Source organism: Eptatretus burgeri, chromosome 10 (genome assembly GCF_056783735.1).
Source record: "Eptatretus burgeri isolate ZD-2024b chromosome 10, Ebu_testis_v1, whole genome shotgun sequence".
Taxonomy (NCBI): domain Eukaryota; kingdom Metazoa; phylum Chordata; class Myxini; order Myxiniformes; family Myxinidae; genus Eptatretus; species Eptatretus burgeri.
In genome coordinates, this window is record NC_140970.1 from 87,436,127 (window position 1) to 87,447,415 (window position 11,289).

At 50.0% G+C, this 11,289-nt stretch overlaps 1 protein-coding gene across 1 annotated transcript in view; it reads right to left on the reverse strand.

Annotated features, from left to right (window-relative positions):
* The window catches only part of LOC147019028 (uncharacterized), a 198,672-nt gene extending 189,270 nt beyond the window's left edge, over positions 1–9,402 (reverse strand). Inside the window, exon 1 of the mRNA XM_085899206.1 lies at positions 8,856–9,402. The gene's annotated coding sequence lies outside the window, so the exon portion shown is untranslated. The remainder of the gene's footprint in view (positions 1–8,855) is intronic.
* Positions 9,403–11,289: the final 1,887 nt, after the last annotated feature.

The following is an 11,289-nucleotide window of genomic DNA, read 5'->3' on the forward strand; positions in this document are numbered from 1 at the left end:
TGCCACGGGCAACCACGTTGCGCAATATCTCTTCGGTGAAGTCGTTGACCTGATCGCACCCCGCCTTGGTGCACTTCATTTCATACTTGCACGTGTCCGCCTGCCCCTTGATGCGGGCGTGGAACGACCGGACGGGCTCCTCGTGTCCCTGCCGCATGTTAGACAGGGCCACTCGAGCTACCATAGTGTTCTCCGTCCGGACGGCGAGCGCCTTCATGGCGGCGAGGACGTCTTCTTCATCGCTGCCCAGGAGGCTCCGACCCGCCGCGCGAGTGAGGTCCTTTCTCAGCTCCTCCTCACAGCACTCCAGTAGCTGCGCGACTATGTCGGGTCCGACAAGCTTAGTACCTGTTTTGTATTCGCCCCAGCGGGTTATGAAGTACGACCAGGCCTCGCCCGTTCCGGCCAGTGCTATGGAGGGACGCTTGAGTTTCTCCATCTTGGCATTCGAGCTCGCCGCCCTGGGGGCGGCGACGTGCACAGTGGCGTGTATACTCAACATGGCGGCCACCACTGCCGCCTCTGCGTGTGTAGCCATATAGTCACAACCCTCGATCGGGCACTCTGCTTCCACCGGCGCCATAGGAACAGCTATTCTGGAGTAAACGTTCTATTTTCGGTGATGCACACGTGTGTACAGTGTCCTGGGGGCGAAGATTGGGTACAGAACCCGAGAAATCCAAACTCACTGTCGACGTTCTCGTGGTCCGTTTTCACCCAGTCGTGTCCTCCTCAGCACCGACGATCTTTACTCGACTGCATCAAGTTGTTTGATTATAAATAAGAACAGAGTTCAATTTGTTCGACCACTTTATTAGCGTGGAACGACAATAATCAAACAAGTATTGAACAGGTTGAAACACCCACAACATCCCTGGCTCCGGGTCAGGCTGCGCATGCGCACTGGCCCAGGGGACCGTCGATATGTAGAATTACCGTAAAGTACAATGTTCTCTAGTATCCTGTGCCCTAGGCCAAGGGGGTCTTCCACCCTTTGCCTGGGAATCCTGTTCACCCGAAAGCGAGGGTTGCTTTCGTTCTCCATTTTTTCCCACATGCGCAGCACCAGCGAGGCAACTCGCACCTCGCACACCATGCACCTTGCCCGTGACGTCATGCAGCTGTTCGTGCACCTCGTCCCTCCTTGGATGGTACCATCTGGCAGGGATACCCCTCCTGCCGGATTCCAACCCCACGTGCAGCCATGACGTCACCCTGCGCATTACAAAGCCAACCTCGCGTTTCGAGGGATTGCCCACACGAACACATGTGCTCTGCCCGTCCGTGACCTGCGTCGTGCGCTCTGCGAACAGAACACACTGCGCAAGCCACATAGAGCTTCACACACACCCACCTGGAGAACCCGTCCGGTCCAAATCCGTCATCCAGCCTAACCTTTATCCGTCCGCGGGAGGGCAACATCCACCACTGGCGTTTCCGGACACGGGTTTCACTCCCGCAGGCGCGCACGCGGCGGCCTCGTGCATTGCACAGCACGGACCCCGAACGCGCTGCCATGCAAACCCGGCACGGTCCCCAATGCAACTACGGCCGCTACTCGGCCTTTGTCCTACAACTGTCGCCGTCGTCTCCGTCACACTCTCGCGCTCAAGCTCCATTCCACACACGCACTCCTGTGCGTCACGAGACTCACACACCGCGCCATTACTCACACTGGGAGACGCATATATATATATATATATATATATATATATATATATATATATATATATATATATATATATACATATATATATATGTGTGTGTGTGTGCTCGCGCATGCCCACCGTCATCTCCCTCACACACACAGCGACCTCACACACGCTGTTCCTCTCACACTCGGCCGTTCACTCGCACACACGGTGACACTCACATGCAGTGCCTCATCCACACACGGCGTGCTGAGAGGAACGCACTTTGGCACACTCGCCACCATACCACTCACACACGGGGGCGCACTCACACCTTTCACCACACACACCGGGACATTCACAACGGGGTTTAGTGCCACCACAAGGGGTTCCGGGGCCTCCATACCCCCCAAGCTCCTCGTGCACCCGTCCGCAGCACTCGCCCCCTCAACTCCGCGAAGCACGACCGGACCCACCTGATCGTGACCAGCTACAAGGGAGCACGGCGTCTCCCTCCGTTCCTGGAGGAGACTATCCAACTGCTTGTACCAGGTCACGACACAGTCTGCCAGCTCGCCCTCATGGTCCCTCGCTCGCTCTGTGTGTGTGCTCTTTTTCCACCCCGTCTTTCTTGTGTAGTCTCTCCTCTACTTTTTCTATCTCCCGCATCTCTATACATTTTATTTCCTTTATTATCTCTGTCGTCTCCACGTGTCTTTTACACGTCTCAGCCACCCCCTTTAATTTTTCCCCTATGTGTCACCGTCACTTTTTTTGTCACCTGCACGAGTCTCGCCTTACACGTCCCCCAAATTATTTCGTCCTCACCCACCTCCATTGCGGGCCTGACAGCCGTTGCACTGCCCCCCCCCCAGCTCGTTCGCTCCAGCACGTGGCGCCGCCATTATGCCCGCCTGCAGGCATCACCCCACGCGCTGCATCTCTTCCCGCAGTTCTTTCATATTCGCATTCATGTGTTGCGTATTCGTATCCATCTTGCTGTTTATTTCGTTTTTCATTTCATTTGTGTTTGTATCCATTTGTTTATTCACTCCATCTATTTTGCTGTTTATGTTCGCATTCATTGCCACCAGCATGGCGCATAGCTGGGCCATATTGGGTGCACTCGGCTGAGCCAATTCGGCCATGATCGGGGGGTTTTGGCGGAGAGGGGGAGGGGAGGTGTCATACACCGCGGCCGCTGCCGCGCCCATTCGGGCTCTGGGTTTGGTTGGGGGGGAAATTGCTCCTGCACAACAAGCATTTCCTGCTCGGGGTTCTCATCCTGGGCCATGGATTCTACTAATTCTACATCCATATCTACCCCCGGCACCCGTTCGCCTTGAAACTCCATCATATTTCTCGTAAGGGATTAAATTTGGCTCGCTCGTAATTTGGGGGGAACGGGGGGGGGGGGGTTGCTTCACACACCCCTGGTCCGATCCCGTGAATTTACTTGGAGACCGAGGTGGATTTGAATCCCACACTCCTGTACACCAGTGTTACGAATTGCTGTTGGAGGCGGGATGGATTGGAATCCCACTCCCAGACACCAGTGTTACGAATTGCTGTTGGAGGCGGGATGGATTGGAATCCCACTCCTGACACCAGTGTTACGAATTCTGGCTCGCCTGGCGTGCGATCGGTCACGTGACTCGAATCGCGACCGCGTCGCCCACCGGGACGGGCAATTCAGTCGTGACCCTCCTGGAACTACTGCCAGGAGCCAGTCACGGGTGGGGGTTTAACCTCACCACAACCCAGTCCGCATTCTACCCGCGTGAAATAGGGTGAATCGCCGAATGTCGATATACCTAAGTACCCGCGCGGGTAGCGTACCGAGGAGTTGTACCACGCCGCAGGTCGGCTCCGGACACGAACCGCTTAAGCGGCTCGTTCCGTGCTAAAGGGATAACCGAGCAGAGTTATCGCCGATCTCGACGGTTCAGATTACTTGTTGGGTGTCTAAACCTACTACCAATCCCTTCCGTGATGCAAGATGGCACTTTCAAACGAAGGAAAGGACGCAACGAAACGGGTCACAATTTAACAAGCACTTTTATTACACACACACACACACACACACACACACACACACACACACACACACACACACACACACACACGTGTTTAAGCCTGGTGTTGGCGCAGTGGTTAGGGCAGCGGCTTGGGATCCAAAAGGTCCTGAGTTCAAGACCCGTTGGGCCACTGAATTAATACACCAGGGGGTTGACTCAGCCTGTCATCCTTCCGAGGTCGGCGAAATGAGTACCAGTGTACTGTGCCGGTGTATACCCCAGTTGAAATAGGTGTACCAGATCCCTGTGTCGCAAGAGGCGACCAGGGTTGCGTCAGGAAGGGCATCCGGTGTAAAAAACATGTGCCAAATCACTATGCGGATCATATGGATGATCCACTGTGGCGACCCCTTACGGGAGGAGGAAGAAGAAGAAGGAGAAGGAGAAGAAGAAGGAGAAGGAGAAGGAGGAGGAGGAGGAGGAGGAGGAGGAGGAGGGGAAGGAGAAGGAGAAGGAGGAGGAGAAGGAGGAAGAAGAAGAAGAAGAAGAAGAAGAAGAAGAAGAAGAAGACACACACAAGGCAAGCACGTATTCACAGCCATACAGTAAGAATGCACATATAACAGTCAAAGCAATGAAAGCAACGCAGAGCTACAACCGAATAAAGCAATGTACAAGCACTTATTCAGGTTTACTTAAAAGACTGGCACCACACACACATTAACACAAAAAGCAAATAAAAGCCACCCTCATAGGCAAGGGGGCAGACAGGTCCGTGGACCAAATGTACGTGGGACCTGGGTGAGCGGCCAGGTCCACGAGACCGAAGGGGTCTTACCCGCGCACTCGTGGTGTGATGGCAGGCTAGCCACAATGTCAGTGTAACGTGCCTGACTCTGTGCCCCTGGCGTGGTCGGTGAGCTCCTTTAGGCGTGTGTTGCGCAGGCACGTGTTGGTCGGTCGACACCACGGTTGGGGTGGGGAACGGACAGGATTACCGGCGCTATCTCAGCACGGATGGGGGGAATTGTTGATGCTCGGGGTGGAGAGAGAGGAATGGTGGACGCTCCGTCCCACTAGCGGGGCCTTGGGACCGCACCGACTCTGGCGAACTCTCGCCCCTGAGCCTTCTTCCGCGTCCCTGCTTCACTCCGCGACTCGTCCCTCGACCTCAACTCCAATCTCCGTCCCCTTCGCCGTCCGATCCCCGCAAACACACAACTCAGACTCCACGACTTCGACCACGACCCAACGACAACCTCGACGACGACCTCCGTCTTCACTCGACCAGCCAGCCGTGAGTCACCTTGTGCTCGCGTCTTTATAGACCGGGGGAGGAGCGTGTATGTAAATTCGCGGATCAAAACGCGCTTGGAGGCGGGGCCACGCCACCCGATGTTCAGCCATTGGTCGGGCAAAAAGGGGGCGTGAGCCTCTCCTGATCCGAATTTCCTCCTAAAAGGAATCCACATGCATCGCGCTTGGGGGTGGGGCCACACCGCCCAACGCTCGCCCATTGGACGGAGGAAAAGGGGGCATGAACCTCCCCTGATCCGATTTCCTCTCCCATAAAGGCATCCATTTGTACTCGCGGCTCGACAACAATCACCGAACGGGCCCTGGACAGCACGACGTTCGGTGTTGACAGGTGGTGTGGTTGATGGTTGTGGAAGGAGAAAGGCGAAGGTGGTGGGGGGTTTGCTGGCGGGCGTGATTGGTCCAAAATAATGATAGATAAAGAAAAATGGCTAACTCAAAGCGTCGCAGTCCGGATGAATCACACATATTCCCTCTAAACAACGGGTGTGGACTAACTACACGTGAACTTATCGATATATCTAACCTGAGGACCTTTCTGGTCTATTGCAAATTTCCACAGCCGTAACAGTATTATCAGAATGAAATATACAATCAATACTCTCAGAGAGCCATTTGTCTGTCTGTCTGTCTGTCTGTCACCATTTTTCTCAGAGATGGCTGAGCAGATCTCCGTCAAACTTTCAGAGCTTCATCAGTGAGTGTGGAAGGAAGTGTTTTGGGGAAAAAAACATTTTTGAAATTTTTGAAAAAAAAAGGTCGATTTAAAAAAATATTAGTGTCTAAGCCTTTGTAGCTACATGAAAGGTAGTATTAAATGATCCCAGACCACATTCCTTAGTGGGTGTAGGGAAGTGTTTTCGGCCCTTACAAAAATTGGAAAAAAAAAAGAAAAATATTTCTTCAAAATGCCAACAGGATTAGAACAGCATCCGGCAAGCCGGGTACCCCTGCGAGTTTCCACAAATTTACCTTCACCACTATCAACGATCAGGTGGATAAAACTTCTCACTTACTGGTTGTATTTGATGATCAAAGCAGATTTGAATGAGTGATTTTCAGAATTTCAAATCAGTTGAAAGTCAACGTTGACCCCTGACTACCTTCTGATTATGGTGTTGTATTTCTAGTCTGCTTTAATCACGGATTACGTGAATCTGACTGCCAGTGTAGTTAGGTCGGCTGCATATGATGTTGAACAAGTCTGTAACACAATAACCACTCATCATACTAAAATACACAATTTGGTGTCTGTCTATTTGTCTGACTTTTTTTGACCGCAATACATTCAGTCGTTACTTGTCCAATCTTAACCAAACTTGACAGAAGGACTAAGGGTCACACGATGGAGGTTGTCGCGATTCAAGTTATGGCCATTTATTTACCAAACCAATGACAGGACACGTTGCTGCATAGGCGTGGCCGAAGGGGAAAGGGCACCCTTTAGTTACCAATGACAGGACACGTTGATGCGTAGGCGTGGCCGTTGGGGAAGAGATCCTTAGCCGCGTTCCCCATTACGGGTTACAACATACGGACTTCCGGAGAGTGATGACTTACTGTATTCTAATAATTTCTCGATTTCTTATGCGCATTCATAGATAAACACAATGCCCCAATCCAGTCGTCCTTAAAGGAATGGCCTGTGTCGTTTGAAAGTTTGTTGCTTTTGCATGTACGGCCACGCACATACGGCCACGCACGTATGGGCACGCGAGAGCGAAGGAACGGCCTGTGTGGTTGTTGTTTCTGGCACGCGGTTTGAAAGTTCTTTATTTTATTTTTTTGCACATACGGCCACGCACTAGTAATATTAATGTTATTACAAAACAATATTAATACTTACTAACAATATCAATAAATAGCTTGTCACAGCATTTCGTGGAAAAAACCCTTCCCGGAAGTAAAAAAGATATTATAAACCACAAACACCTTTTTAAACGGTTGCTACCACTGTTTAACGCTAAAGTGAACAGGAGGAAATCTGGGGTGTGTTCATTTACCAAGCAGCTAGCTAGCTAGCCCTTGCCAAGCTAGACGTTCCTTATCAACGGTTGTGAATGGAGTGCTTGCTTGAGTGCTTAAGCCACTCAGCAAGTATCTACAAGCAACTTGGTAACTGAACACACGCTCCGACGTTCTTGAGGCCTGACCCTAAATCTACTGTAATCTACATACCCCAGAAAGGATAATAAAATACCCCTTCCTGCCGCTCCCGTAGGGAGTGTGTGTACTACTTTTTATCTCACCTGGAACATAGTTCTGGGGAACATATGGGATGTCACATTGTCCGTCTGTCCATAAACACTTGCAACTTCTGCTCTGAAACTACACACACAATTTCGATGAAACTTGATCACAACCTTCATCACCCGGTATGTACCAAAGTCTGTTAACAACAAGAAAAGAAAAAAAAATCGGACCCTGGAGGGTCTTCAGGAGGGTTGCCCCCCAAAATATCTATTTTCTTTCTTCTCAGAAACTACAAACACAATTTCTCAGAAACTACACACACAATTTTTATAAAACTTGACCACAACCTTCATCACTCATGATGTACCAAAGTTTTTCATGGAATTAAAAAATAAATAAACAAATAAAAATCGGGTCTATGAAGGGAGTTTACGTGGGGGTTGCCCCCCAAAATATGCATTTACTTTCTTCTCCGAAACTACACACACAATTCTGATGAAACTTGATCACCACCTTCATCACCTGCGATGTACCAAAGTTTGGTCACAATATTTTTAAAGTCTGGGTCTAAGGGGTTGTACAGGGTGGTGGGTTGCCCCCCAAAATAGGTATTTGCTATAACATTGGTTCATTGGTACATTTTCCCGATTTCCTCCGACGTTAACTTCCTCAGTATCATTATTCTACTGGGTGAGCACCCAAGGGTATTGCCCCTATTTTTGGAAAAAATAAAATAAAAAAACGACTGGTGGATCAGTTCCAAGATAACGAGATAGCTTCCATAAGAGGACTGTGTATTGAGACAATTATTTGATTCTATTGATTTTTTTTTTATTAAAGACCATCAACTTGCTGATCACTTATTGTACAGTACGATAAATCACGATACTACCGCTACCACCACCACTAACTACAGCCCCGATTAGTCTCATCTTCTTGTGGATTCAATTGGGGAACTTTTTTGACCCAAGTCTTTCAGGAACCAGCTTGGCCACGCCTGACCATTCGACCGGATCCATTTTGGGAAACAGTTAGTAATTTGGTCATGGTGTCGGCGATAGCTCGCCTACTCTTCGCCTGGGATGTTTAACGTCCACCAACTAACGTCAGCAGATGGGACACCCAGTTTAACGACCATTAATAACAGAAAGGTTTTGTCCTTTTGTACTGTCACAAATGTTTTGAACAAGCAAAGCAGGTATTATATAAACATTTATGACACAAAGCCAATAAGCAAGAACGACACATCGATTAAAGCATCGATCAGATCACGACTTGGTGATAACTGCTGCAACTTTGAAGAATACTCCTCCATCGCGTGCAACTTCATCCGGCGCACCCAAAAATCGCACGATTTGGCGGTAATTAAACGACTCCGTTTGTGAAAATAAAATATATATATATTTTTTTTTTTAAACCTCCTCCGTCAGCACGTCCGGCGTGACGTCATCGTGTCAGAGACGAAACAGAACAAGTGCGTTTTAACGGCACCGGGTCATCACCGCATCCCGCCGTTTTCATTATCTCTGCAAGAAGTACAGACAATGAGCATTTGAAGCACTCACGGATGAAAGTCCCTTTAATACCATGGAAACACGGTGGTTGTTCGGAATGCGGGTAAAACATCAGCAGCAGCGGCAACAGCGAGTCGCGATACGGCACAAAAGGCGGGAATATGGACTCGGCGGGTTCTTACTGTGCAGTCAGTGCGGAGAGAAGGCGAAGCAGGTGTGCCAGGCGGGCCGCGAGCCGCACGAGGCGATGTGGGGGGCACGGCGGCAGCGATGGCAGAACACAATCTCGCACCTGCAGCACGGGCAGGCGGAGGAGCGGCGGCTCGGTGCCCGCGTTAACCCCTCCCCCGTTTCCTCACCGACGACGTCGTCCCTCCGCACCCGACCCTCCTCTCACAAGATTCATCGGGGAATCACGAAAACGCTTCCTCGATGCACATTGTCCAGTGATTCCTTCCTCTCGTGTGAGGCTGACTCCTTGCACATTTTCACTCTTTATCGACCGCTGTACTTCGTTACAGCCCCCGTCCCATTTCAATCCCCCATCTATGGACACAAGCCCTTCCTCACGTCCTCGTTTTTATACACACCTCCTTCCCTTCTCTCTGTCTCTCTCCGTATCTCTTCTTATCTCTTTGCTCCCGCCCGAGATTATCCGTCTTTCTCCGATTGCTCAAGCTCACCATTGGCTGTGTTGTAGACAAGGGTCGGGCATCCATGGAACGTCACAAAATCCATTCGCTAAATCCTTGGGGATTGCCAGGAAAGCGGTATACTTATGCTCTTCGGAAGGTCATTAATATTCAAGGTGTTCTGGAGGTGCGGAACACCTAGTCCGTGTTATGGAACCCTTCCAGCGCCGTGTTAGCCACATCGGAATACCTAGTCCGTGTTATGGAACCCTTCCAGCATTGTGTTAGCCACATCAGAATACCTAGCCCGTGTTATGGAACCCTTCCAGCATTGTGTTAGCCACATCAGAATACCTAGCCCGTGTTATGGTACCCTTCCAGCATTGTGTTAGCCACATCAGAATACCTAGCCCGTGTTATGGAACCCTTCCAGCATTGTGTTAGCCACATCAGAATACCTAGCCCGTGTTATGGAACCCTTCCAGCATTGTGTTAGCCACATCAGAATACCTAGCCCGTGTTATGGAACCCTTCAAGCATTGTGTTAGCCACATCAGAATACCTAGCCCGTGTTATGGAACCCTTCCAGCATTGTGTTAGCCACATCAGAATACCAAGCCCGTCTTATGGAACCCTTCCAGCATTGTGTTAGCCACATCAGAATACCTAGCCCGTGTTATGGAACCCTTCCAGCATTGTGTTAGCCACATCAGAATACCTAGCCCGTGTTATGGTACCCTTCCAGCATTGTGTTAGCCACATCAGAATACCTAGCCCGTGTTATGGTACCCTTCCAGCATTGTGTTAGCCACATCAGAATACCTAGCCCGTGTTATGGAACCCTTCCAGCATTGTGTTAGCCACATCGGAATACCTAGCCCGTGTTATGGTACCCTTCCAGCATTGTGTTAGCCACATCAGAATACCTAGCCCGTGTTATGGTACCCTTCCAGCATTGTGTTAGCCACATCAGAATACCTAGCCCGTGTTATGGTACCCTTCCAGCATTGTGTTAGCCACATCAGAATACCTAGCCCGTGTTGTGGTACCCTTCCAGCATTGTGTTAGCCACATCAGAATACCTAGCCCGTGTTATGGAACCCTTCCAGCATTGTGTTAGCCACATCAGAATACCTAGCCCGTGTTATGGAACCCTTCCAGCATTGTGTTAGCCACATCAGAATACCTAGCCCGTGTTATGGAACCCTTCCAGCATTGTGTTAGCCACATCGGAATACCTAGTCCGTGTTATGGAACCCTTCCAGCATTGTGTTAGCCACATCAGAATACCTAGCCCGTGTTATGGAACCCTTCCAGCATTGTGTTAGCCACATCAGAATACCTAGCCCGTGTTATGGAACCCTTCCAGCATTGTGTTAGCCACATCGGAATACCTAGTCCGTGTTATGGAACCCTTCCAGCATTGTGTTAGCCACATCAGAATACCTAGTCCGTGTTATGGAACCCTTCCAGCGCCGTGTTAGCCACATCAGAATACCTAGCCCGTGTTATGGAACCCTTCCAGCATTGTGTTAGCCACATCGGAATACCTAGTCCGTGTTATGGAACCCTTCCAGCATTGTGTTAGCCACATCGGAATACCTAGCCCGTGTTATGGTACCCTTCCAGCGTCGTGTTAGCCACATCGGAATTTCTAGCCCGTTTTATCAAGAAGTCGGTAGATTGGCTCAATGCAAGATTAACCCTCAATAAATTCCACTAAGATAGAACTTACAAAGCTATGAATTACCTCCCAGTCATCTGTGGTAAATTTTTTCCCATTCAGTAACACTCATTGAACTTTGGGACATCATTGCTGAATAAGAAAAATGAGAGAAACAAAAGTGCCCGTTCGTCATTCTTTTTGTTCTTATTCTTATTATTAGCAATTACAATCCATCACTTCGCTGACGTAAATATTAGGGGGGGGGTAAGAAGGAGGGGAGGGAGAGAGGGGAGGGCGGGAAGGAAGCAGGAAGGAGGC